The sequence below is a fragment of the Ovis canadensis genome, chromosome 25 (assembly GCF_042477335.2).
Source record: "Ovis canadensis isolate MfBH-ARS-UI-01 breed Bighorn chromosome 25, ARS-UI_OviCan_v2, whole genome shotgun sequence".
In the NCBI taxonomy this organism is placed as follows: Eukaryota; Metazoa; Chordata; class Mammalia; order Artiodactyla; family Bovidae; genus Ovis; species Ovis canadensis.
In genome coordinates this window covers 30,586,745-30,598,412 of record NC_091269.1, presented here as the reverse complement: position 1 = coordinate 30,598,412, position 11,668 = coordinate 30,586,745, and the positions used below count along the sequence as shown (strand labels likewise).

The following is an 11,668-nucleotide window of genomic DNA, read 5'->3' as shown; positions in this document are numbered from 1 at the left end:
CTTGGACATGGACCACGTGCTCGAATGTGATCTGCAGACTAGACGGGCGATCTTTCCCCATGCTGCCTACGGGGGGAGATCTCTCTGAAACAGGAATTGTCACTTTCAAGTTCACACTGTGTTTTAATGCAGAAGTAATATTTTCCTTGATAGCAGATATTGTACTGAGTTTGGAGCACAACTAAAATAATAAAGTTTGGGTCATGCAGACAGTCCTGTTATGGAAGCGGATCAGGGAGAGAGTGGTCCAGGTGTTCAGTAAATACAGAGTAAGTTGCTCAGTGGTCTGAGAGGAAATCGACTGATTGGCCCCCACAGTTTTCATGACCGAGCGTTCCTCGGGTGGAATTATCACAGGAGCCTGTGTGGGGAGCCCCAGGCACCTTCAGCCCTATTGCCTTGAGAGTCCGATCCTTGGGGCTCAGGCCTCAGAGAGCAGGGTTCTCCAGTGTGGATGTCTGCAGACTGGGCATGGAGACAGTGGCAGCTTTGATGCCTGAGAGCAACCCTCCCAAGTGTCGCCACTTTCTTCAGTAACAGCAAGGCTGTTCCTTTCTGCTTAGGTCCCTGTCGGCATTTTTTTCTGGCTGTTTCAGAGTTGATCTCAGAGCTACTCCTGGGACTTCAGTCTTCCTTCGTCTTTTTCTGCCTCTTCTCCTCTTCCTCCCTGCCATAATAAAATGTCTAAGCCAGTTGCAAAAGGTTATCTAAGATGATTTGGTGCATACCCCTCTTTTAGTAACTTACTGTGGATATCTGGATCCGACTGAGTGAGAAATCTCTCTTTGAGATCATTCCTCCCTCTGCACTTTCAGGATCAGTCTCAGGGAATCTGTAAAAGGCTTCTGTAGTCCATCCTGGGATTTACCTGGAGCTTCCCTCTCTCCCTGTTCTATGTTTGCCAACTTGGCATCGTTTAATGTCTTAGTGCCCACTCGCTTGAGTTCCGACAAAGTGACTCTGATCCCATCTTCCTTTAGCCATGTTCGAATCCCAGTGTGATTCTGTTGTGGGGGCAATCTGATTCCTAGTAGGGAAGGTGGCTATCTCGCCCTCTTCCTCTTCTGCTGATTCCTTACCAAGCCATTCATCCCCATAGGCAATCCCTCCCCGAGGTCCCCCTGCTGGGTGATGGGCTGCCACCTGCCTAGTTGGAGGAACTCTGCCGTGCTCAACTCATAGGTTTCTTATAAATCTCAGAATATCCATGCTGAGGAAAAGCATCCAGATACAGAAGAATGTCATTTCTGAAGAAAGCAGATTCATGGTTGCCTGGGGATGGGTGAGAGGCGTGGGTGACCAGGGGCATGAAGCAAACATGGAGAGCAGTCTGTATGTGTTAATCCTAATTCTGCTGATGCATTTCTGTATTTATACATGTGTGAGACCTTACTGCAATGCACATTTTAGACATGTGGGTTTTATTTAAACCTCATCTGTACATCTATGAAGCTGTTTTTTAACAGCACAGAGTGAAGGATATGAAGCATAGACTTCCCCAGTCAGTGATGACAGTTGAAGCCCCTGATGCCTTGGAAAGTCCATACCCCTGGTCCCCCTTGCAGGGTGTCTGTAATGCACCAGGGCATTTGTGCTTCCTGCAAGGTTGCCAGGAATTCTCAGGCTTTGGAATTGGGAAACCATTTAACTAAATGTGTGATAGCTGAGAAGAAGCCTTCCTGCCTCTTAACCAAACCATCATCAGGTGAAATCTTTGATTTTCAAGTGTTTCATACAAGTACATAGTGGGTAAGTGCCATATAACATGGGTTTGTCACTTGTCTCTCCCTGAAGGAGCTTTCTCAGCCTCCAGCACCTGAATTCATTGGATTAATTCAAGAAAGCTTACCTCCATCTTGGGTAAGATTGGATGGGTATGGTGGCTCCTCCATGGGTTTCATGTTACTGCAATTATGCAATCAAGGCTTGAGCTCCTAGTTAAAAAGGTGCCTTTCATACCACATAAGGCATGCTATCATTGACTAACCTTTCTATAATAGCGACAGTTGATAGTCATTTAAAACGCTCTTTGTCTTAGGTTTCACTAAGGTCAGGGGTGTGTTTTGAGATTTACTGAGCATGGCAGTTCCTCCGATGTGAGTTTTTGTAACACACTCTGTCTGATTTTCTATTTTATTTTAAAAGGTTTTCATATTCTTTGTATGTGGTTGCTTTTAACTCCTTGTCTTATAGAGTGGAAAACACATGCTTCTGTCCATCAATTACTATCACTTCATTTCTGTTTTCTTCATTAATGACATGAGTGCTTTTTTCTTTAGTAAAACTTAACTTTTTCCTTAAGTTTCAAAATTGAAATTACACACATTTATTGTACCTGAGAATTGAAGACAGAATTTTAAACAGTGGAAATGGAGGAGGGATTTAATATGGAAATACTAAACATTAATCAAACAATTGGAATAGAAACAGTATATTTGATGGAGTCAATTAAATTTTGGTTTTGGAACATGAAAGTGTAGTCTTTCTATCTGGATATCAGATGGACTCTTTCAAGCCACTGGCCTAGATGGAAGAACTCAGCAGAGCTCCCCTCATAGGTTACTTATAAAGCTCAAAACATACGTGCTGAGGAAAAGCAGCCAGATACAGAACTATGTCATTTCTGAAGAAAGCAAATCAGTGGTTGCCTGGGGATGGGTGGGAAGCGTGGGTGACCAGGGGTATGAAGCCAGCTTGGGGAGCAGTCTGTGTGTCTTTATCTTAATTCGGCTAATGCTTTTCTGGGTATATATACACATGTGTCGAAACTTACTGAACTGTACACTTTAGACATGTGGGTTTTATTTTATTTTTTTAAACCTCATCTGTACATCCATGAAGCTGTGATTAAAGCAGCACAGAGTGAAGGGTATGAAGCATAGGATCCCCCGGTCGGTGCTGACAGTTGAAGCCCCTGGTGCCATGGAAAGTCCATACCCCTGGTCTCCCATGTAGGGTGTCCGTGATGCACCAGGGGAGTTGTGCTTCCAGCAAAGGTGCTAGGAATTCTCAGGCTCTGGAAGTGGGAAACCTTGGTATGACATGGGTGATAGCTGAGAAGGAGCCTTCCCTTCTCTTGACCAAACCATCATCAGGTGAAGTCTTTGATTTTCAAGTGGACCTGATTTTCATACAGGTCCATTGTGGGTAAGTACTACATAACATGGATTTGTCACCAGTCTCTCTGTGAAGGTGCCTTCTCAGCCCCCAGCATCTTAGATCATTGGATTAATTGGGAGAAATCTAAGGGGATGGGTAAGATGGCTCCTCCATACAATCCATGTTCCTGCAATTATCCAATCAAGTCCCTAGCATGTAGTTGAAAGCAGAAAAAAAAAAGAAAAGAGCTGTTCTTAACACTTCCACTTAAAGGTAGTTGCTGGTTTCTATTGGGAAAGGGGAGCGTTTCATATATGGTAAGGCATATGACCATTTATAAACCTTTCCATAATATCAGTGGTTGAAAGTCATTCAAAACGCTCTTTGTCTTCTGACACAGTAAGGTCAGGGGTGTGTTCTGAGATTTACTGAGCATGGCAGTTCCTCAGATTTCAATTTTTGTAACACTTTTTGTCTGTTTTTCTATTTTATTAAAAAAAATTTTATAGTCCTTGTGTGTTGTTCCTTTTAACTCCTTGTCTCACACATTTAAAAAGACAAAACTCTATCCATCATTTACTATCACGTCATTTTTGGTGGGTTTTTTTTTTTTTCATTTGTGGCAGCTGCACTTTTTTTCTTTAGTAAAAACATGATCTTTCCCCCTTACATTTCAAAATTTTGATTACAAACTGCATTTTGTACCTGGGATTTGAAGACAAAATTTTAAACAATGGAGATGGAGAAGGAAGGAAACACTAACAAGGAAATACTAAATAATGATGAAACAATCAGAGTACGAACGCTATGTTTGATGGAATCAAGTAAATTTTGGTTTTAGAACATGAAATTGTAGTCTTTCTATCTGGAAATTAGATGGGTCACTTTCAAGCCAATAAAAATGATTTATTATGAATAAGATCAATACAGTACAGAAAAGAATTATAAAAAAGAATGAAAAATTTCATGCTTATATGCTTAAAAGCCTCTTGAAAGTGAAAAAGGAGAGTGAAAAAGTTGGCTTAAAGCTCAACATTCAGAAAACTAAGATCTAGGCATCTGGTCCCATCACTTCATGGGAAATACATGGGGAAACAGTGGAAACAGTGTCAGACTTTATTTTTTTGGGCTCCAAAATCACTGCAGATGGTGATTGCAGCCATGAAATTAAAAGACGCTTACTCCTTGGAAGGAAAGTTATGACCAACCTAGATAGCATATTAAAAAACAGAGATATTACTTTGCCCACAAATGACCGTCTAGTCAAGGCTATGGTTTTTCCAGTGGTCATGTATGGATGTGAGAGTTGGACTGTGAAGAAAGCTGAGCATCGAAGAATTGATGCTTTTGTACATGGTGCTGGAGAAGACTCTTGAGAGTCCCTTGGACTGCAAGGAGATCCAACTAGTCCATTCTAAAGGAGACTAGTCCTGAGTGTTCATTGGAAGGACTGATGCTAAAGCTGAAACTGCAATACTTTGGCCACCTCATGTGAAGAGCTGACTCATTGGAAAAGACTCTGATACTGGGAGGGATTGGGGGCAGAAGGAGAAGGGGGCAACAGAGGATGAGATGGTTGGATGGCATCACCGACTCGATGGACATGAGTTTGTGTGAACTCCAGGAGTTGGTGATGGACAGGGAGGTCTGGTGCGCTGCAATTCATGGGGTTGCAAAGAGCTGGACATGACTGAGCGACCGAACTGACTGAACTGACTGACTGACCCTGAAGCAGAATTTCTGAGTCATATGGTAGTTCTATTTTTACTGTTTTGAGGAAACTCCACACTGTTTTCAGTGGATACTGTAAACAATTTTCATTTCCACCAAAGGTGGACAAAGGAACCCTTTTCTCCACATTCTCACCAAATTTGTTATTTCTTTACTTAAGTCATTGTAACAGGTGTGAGGTGATATCCCATGTGATTTTTATTTGTATTTCCCTGATGCTTAGTGATGTTGAGCATCTTTTCATGGGTCTTTTGACCGTCTTTATGTGTTCTTTGTGAAAATGTCTGTTAAGACCTTCTACCTATTTTAAAATCAGATTGTTTGGAGTTTTTTGTTTTGTTTTTGCATTGTATGAGATTTTTTGTATATTTTGGATTTTAGTCTCTCATCATACATAGGATTTGCAAATATTTTCTCCCTCTGAGCAGGCTGCCTTTTCATTTTGTTGGTGGTTTTCTTTGCTGTGCAAAAGCTTTTTAGTTGATGTATTCCCCTGTTGTTTGCTTTTACTTTCCTTTGCTTTTGAAATCAGTTCCAAAAAACCACCACCAAGACTGGTTTCTAAGAGCTTACTGCCTATATATAAATACATATGTATTATTTTTTTCTTCTAGGAGTTTATGGTTTCAGGTCTTACATTCAAATCTTTAAAGTGTTTTGAGTTCACTTTTTAAAGAGAGTAAGAACTTATTTGACTGTCTGCAAACTATACTTATGAATACCATAAGATTTTTGAAATGGAGTCATTAATTATGGACCTCTCAGGGAACTATTTTTCCCCTTAGGAGTGTATTAGTTTATATTTCTGGGTCCATAAAAAGAAGAGACTGTCTTTTGTGCTAAACCAGTAAGCCATAATATCATCGAGGGCAAGGTCACACACTGTAAGATGAGAACAACATCACACATATATAGAATCAGATCAAGCTGGAATAATTTCTCAGCTTTGTTGCTTATTAGCTGTGCAACCTTGAGCAAGTAACTACCTCTCTGAGGGTCAGTAGGTTACATGTTTTATAACAGTTCCTAGTGTCATGAACCATCTGTCTCAGTTTTAGGTAGTGCTCAGGGCAGTTCTCTCTTGAGTTATAAACTGAGCGTTTTCTATGACTTCTACTTGAATTCGTCTTGTTTGGTGAATTTCACGCCTACCACCATAGACTATGGGACTGTTTAGCACACACTTAAGGATTGTTAACTTCTCAAATCCATAGCGCGGCGTGCATCTCTATCCGGCACTGGGGAGAAAATGCAGATTCTGATTGGGCAGCTTTGGAGTTGGGACCAGGCTCTGCACTGCAAAGCATCTCCCAGGTGATGTCCGAGCCAGATTGCTAGTACGCCACCACCACCTCCGCTGGTACTACAGATACTTGGATCTGGCGCATTTGCAGTGACATGGGGCAGTCCTGTGCATTGTAGGAGATCCAGCAGCATCCCTGGTAGTTTCCTCCGGATGCCAGTGACTCCCAGCCTGCAGCTAGGTCACCTGAAACGCCTCCAGACATTGGCAGATACCCTAAATGGGTGGGTGGAGAACCATGCCCTATAGGATGCCATGCCGGTGGTGCACCTCGGGGCAAGCCAGTAGGGATCCTGGACGTTGGTGCAGATTGGGAAACAGAGGCTGGGCTGCGCGTGCAGCGCCCGCGGTCGCAGAGGCTGGACGGAAACTTTCGGCTCCTCTCGGAGCATCGAGCCCCCGCGCGCACCGCGTCCCCGCGCGCACCGCGTCCCCGCGCGCACCGCGTCCCCGCGCGCACCGCGTCCCCGCGCGCACCGCGTCCCCGCGCGCACCGCGTCCCCGCGCGCACCGCGTCCCCGCGCGCACCGCGTCCCCGCGCGCACCGCGTCCCCGCGCGCACCGCGTCCCCGCGCGCACCGCGTCCCCGCGCGCACCGCGTCCCCGCGCGCACCGCCGGAAGTAGGTACTTGTAGGCCAGTCGATGCTGCAGCTCCTATCCCCTTCTAGTTAGCCTGATGTGGCTCCAGTTTCCCCGTCGTCGCTCGCCGGGAGCTCCCGCACACCTCCCGGCCTTAACTGTGCCTCACACTCCTCAACAGCCTTTGGCAGGGGAGGCCGCAAGCTACCCACCCAGGAGGAGGCCGTCCGTGTCAAAGAGCAGGTGGGGGACGGGCCAGGGCTCAGGCACCGCCGTTGTGCTGCCTTGCAAGCCTGGTGGGGTCAGGGGCATGAGTTCATTTCTGTATGATTGAATTTACAGGTGGTGTAAGATTGTGGTCCTCATTGCTTCTTTGGTGCGTTGCTTCCTAGTTTTCCGAACTCCAGCTATTGAACATACTGTCCTTTCCCCATTGTATATTGTTGGCTGGTTTGTCATAAATTAATTGACCGTACATGTACTGATCTTTCTGGGCTTTCTGTCCTGTGTTTTTTTTATGCGAGTACTATGCTGTTTTGGTTACTCTAGGTTGGTAATATAGCTTGAAGTTACAGAATAGGAGAAAATATTTGCGAACCATGTGACTGACAGGTTAACATCCAAAATATGAAAACAGCTCATACAACTTAATTTCGAAAAAGCAAACAACCAAATGGAAAAATGTGAAGTCCTAAATAGACATTTTTTCCAAAGAAGACATCCAGATGTCCAACAGGCACATGGAAAGATGCTCTACATGGCTAGTTGTTAATTGCAAATCAACACCACCATGAAGTATCACCTCACAGTGGTCAAAGTGGGTCATCATCAAAAAGTCTATGAATGATAAATGCCAGACAGGATGTGGAGAAAAATGAACCCTCCTACTCTGTTGGTTGGAATGTAAATTGGTGAATCTATTATGGAAAACCATATGGAGGTTCCTTGAAAAGTTAGAGTTACTTTATGACCCAGCAATCCCTCTGCAGGGTATTTATCTGGGAAAAAAAAAAAAGAAATCTCTAATATGAAAAGATACATGCACTCCAGAGTTCATTGCAGCACACTTTACAATAGCCAAGACAGGAAACAACCCAAGTGCCCATAAACAGATGACTGGCTTAAGATGTGAGATATGTGTCTCTACACACACTCACATAAAGAGGTATGTATATATAAAATATAGATATATGTATATAAATAATGGAATATTATTCAGCCATTAACAAGATTGAAATATTGTCATTTGCCTCAACGTGCATGGACCTAGAGAAAATTGTACTTTGTGAAGTAAGTCAGAGAATGACAAATACTATGTGATATCACTTTTATGTGGAATCCAAAAATAATATAAATTTATTGTTCACACACATAGAAAACATATGTTTACTGAAGGGAAGATGGAAAGAGGATTGAATTGGGAGTTTGGGATTAACATACAAACTACTATACATAAAACACATAAGCATCAAGGATTTCTTAAATAATTCCACAGAGGGCCATCAGTCAATTCTGGGTTTTCAATTGTTCTGAAACAGCAAGTAAAAACTTGGGTAGATTTAAACTGGTTTTGTCTTTTGAGATTTTTGATCAAACTGAAACAGTACCAGCTTAAACTGATTTTGTCTCCTTAAATAGATTGTTGATTATTCAAACCTTGCTGTCATTTTGTAGAAACAACAATGCTGTGCATGTGTAAATTGGGAATCCCATATCTCTAGTGTTACCCTAGAGCCAGGAACTCAAGGAATAGAAGTATGGCCACCTGAACTCCTTTACGTGTGAAGCCCTTCAAAAGGAAACTCTGGCTTCTAGCACCAGGAGTAGCTTATATAGACTGATTTAAACTAGCCAGAGAATCTTTCTAGACAAGGCAGTTGAGGAGGAGGGAGCGATTTGGAGGGGGGGTTGACTTGGCGTGCACTTCGCCCCTCGGGAACGTTATTGCGCGTGGAACGGCTGCTTTTGGAAGGCTATTGCCCAGAAGAAAAGATGTTTGGTTTTCACAAGCCAAAGATGTACCGAAGTATAGAGGGCTGCTGTATTTGCAGAGCTAAATCCTCCAGTTCTCGATTCACTGACAGTAAACGCTATGAAAAGGATTTCCAGAGCTGTTTTGGGTTACATGAGACTCGTTCAGGAGATATCTGTAATGCCTGTGTCCTGCTTGTGAAAAGATGGAAGAAATTGCCAGCAGGATCAAAAAAAAACTGGAATCATGTGGTAGATGCAAGGGCAGGACCCAGTCTAAAGACTACACTGAAACCAAAGAAAGTGAAAACTCTATCTGGAAACAGGATAAAAAGTAACCAGATCAGTAAACTGCAGAAGGAAATTAAACGCCACAATTCTGATGCTCACAGTACAACCTCAAGTGCCTCTCCAGCTCAGTCTCCCTGTTACAGTAACCAGTCAGATGATGGCTCAGATACAGAGATGGCTTCTGGCTCCAACAGAACGCCAGTGTTTTCCTTTTTAGATCTCACATACTGGAAAAGACAGAAAATATGCTGTGGCATTATCTATAAGGGCCGTTTTGGGGAAGTCCTCATCGACACACATCTATTCAAGCCTTGCTGCAGCAATAAGAAAGCAGCTGCTGAGAAGCCGGAGGAGCAGGGGCCAGAGCCTCTGCCTATCTCCACTCAGGAGTGGTGACTAAGCTTTATGTAGAAGGGGAGCAAAAACGATTTAAATTTTGGAAAACAAAGCAACAAAATGACCCTCCTGTTTTTAATTTGGATACCTGCTATTCTGCCAAAAGATGGATTTGTAGAATAGTTTTGAATGGGTTATTTTTCCTCCAGTTCCACAAACTCTGAAGCCAGTGAAGCTTACTAAGAGATAAAAAAGAAGTGTACATAATATTTAAGATGCTGAGTATTTCATAGGAAAGCTGAATGCTGCTGTAAAGTGCTCTTTAAGTCTTTTTTAAAAATCCCCTTCTAATGAATGAAATTAGGGGAATTTTCAGGGGACAGAGATGGGATTTGTTGTATGATAAACGTATGTAGTTTTAGTCTTTCTATTTTGAGAAGCAGTGGTTGGGGCATTTTTTAAGATGGCTGGCTACACTTGTTTTCCTTCATTATAATAAATTTGTCATAACTCAGTAAACATGGACTTGCCCCTAGAGGTAGTTGTTAATAACTGAAATATTAAGGTCTTGCCGAGGTTCTGGTGATTCAAACCTGTACTACTGAATATTAAGCAGGACAGGCAGCTCTCTGGTGCGAATATCTTGAAGGAGTAATTTCTAAATATGCAGAGGTAACTTGACTGTATATGTTGCATCCTGTGTCACCTCCCTCCATATTGATATTTGATACAGATTTTAATTTATATGAAACTTAAAAAGCAGAATCAAAACTTAAAGCAGAATTAAAGTTCCTCTTGGGGAAATGTCAAGTCTTTGGGATCAGCAATCCTATATGAATAGTACCAAAGCATTACCACTTGGTAGAGAACATTCTCTATTAAAAATGTTAGATTATCTGAAAAATAACAATGCAAGTCTTGAGGATGGCACACGAGAAAAACAAAGGTTAATGCTTCTTGGGGCACGTTTCTTAGAGGGCTTGCAAGTGTGTAAATAATTTGTTTGTGTTACGTGACTGGTGACTTCACTGAAAATCTGCACAATTCAGTTTTAGCTCTGGATTTCTTCAGTTGACCTTTGTGAAGGTTTTATCTGTGTAGAATGGTTGTTTGACTTGTTTTAACCTGTTAGGGTTTGGGGATTTTTTTTTTTTATTCTATATTAAAGTAAAATTCTACTAAAAGAAAAAAAAAAACAAAAAAACAAAAAAACAAAAAAAAAATAAACTAGCCAGAGGATTTCCAACTTTGAAATTCCCCTAACCCTTTACCTTTTGCCCTGACGTGGTATTGGGGAGACAAATTTAACAGCCTTGCCAGTTAACCTTGCCGTAAACCTCTCTTTTTTCTCAAAAGCCAGTGCCATAGTGTTGGCTTCTGTGTATGTCTAGTAGGGAGCCCTTGCTAGATAACAGTTCGGGGAACACGAAGTTTTGTAGGTCTTGTGACCACTTGTTTGAGTCACTGCAGTTCCTGGCAGAGTGTGCATGCACTCTTGCCACTGCCCTGAGTGGCCACCTAAACCACGTTTGTCTAAAGTGTCCACTGTGGGGTTCTTGCTTCCCAGCATGCCTATTCAGGTCCTGAGTGCTGCTTTCACTTTTTAGAAAGGACACGGCTTCTGGACCAGAGGCCTTTGGAGTGAGTTATGAGGTTACAGTGCTTCTGTGCCTAGATTGTCTAATAACCTTGCCAGGACTGTGGGTTAGAGTCTTCCACGGGGAAGATTTTTGTCAGGTTATAGTTCTGAGACTAGGGTTAGAGTCTCACTCTATGGAGACAAGATGAAAGGTTACAACCAGTGAAGTTCTCAAAAGATTGGGTTAGACTCCTGAACCCTGGGTTGAAGTCCTATTGTTTTGGATTTCTTTGTCTGTGTTTTTCCTGTGCGACTGTTTTGTTAGAATTGGCTCATAGGAGTTGGTTCTTAGGTGACTGTGTCAAAATTCTATTGAACCTGATATTAATGAAAAAGTTCTCTACCTCAGGAGATCACATTACTCCCCGACTAGGAACACTACCTAAAGGAAGTGTCAGGGGTTTTCACCTGTGCCAAGTATTACTTCCTGGAAGTATTGATAACAGGTGTAGATTCTTCATGGAATCAGCCCTGGTTATCTTGTTGGGTTGAGAGGTAACTCGTGAGCAAGTAACTCCTAAGTAAAAGGCTTAATCAATATTCTAGGTTTAAAACCCAAGAGCTGAGAATGGTGTATGGATTGCAAATCTCTGGAAAATATCTGGAGATATTTTCTCCAGGAGAAATGAAGGAGTGTGAAGCTGGAAAATTGCCCATTACAGAGAAGCTTATGAAGCCCAGGCTCTGTGTCAATCACCACCCCAAAAAACATACTGGG

At 42.5% G+C, this 11,668-nt stretch overlaps 1 pseudogene; it reads left to right on the top strand.

Moving 5' to 3' along the window:
- The first annotated feature begins 8,612 nt into the window (after nt 1-8,612).
- Nucleotides 8,613-9,469, top strand: LOC138430008 (SIN3-HDAC complex-associated factor pseudogene; annotated as a pseudogene).
- Nucleotides 9,470-11,668: the final 2,199 nt, after the last annotated feature.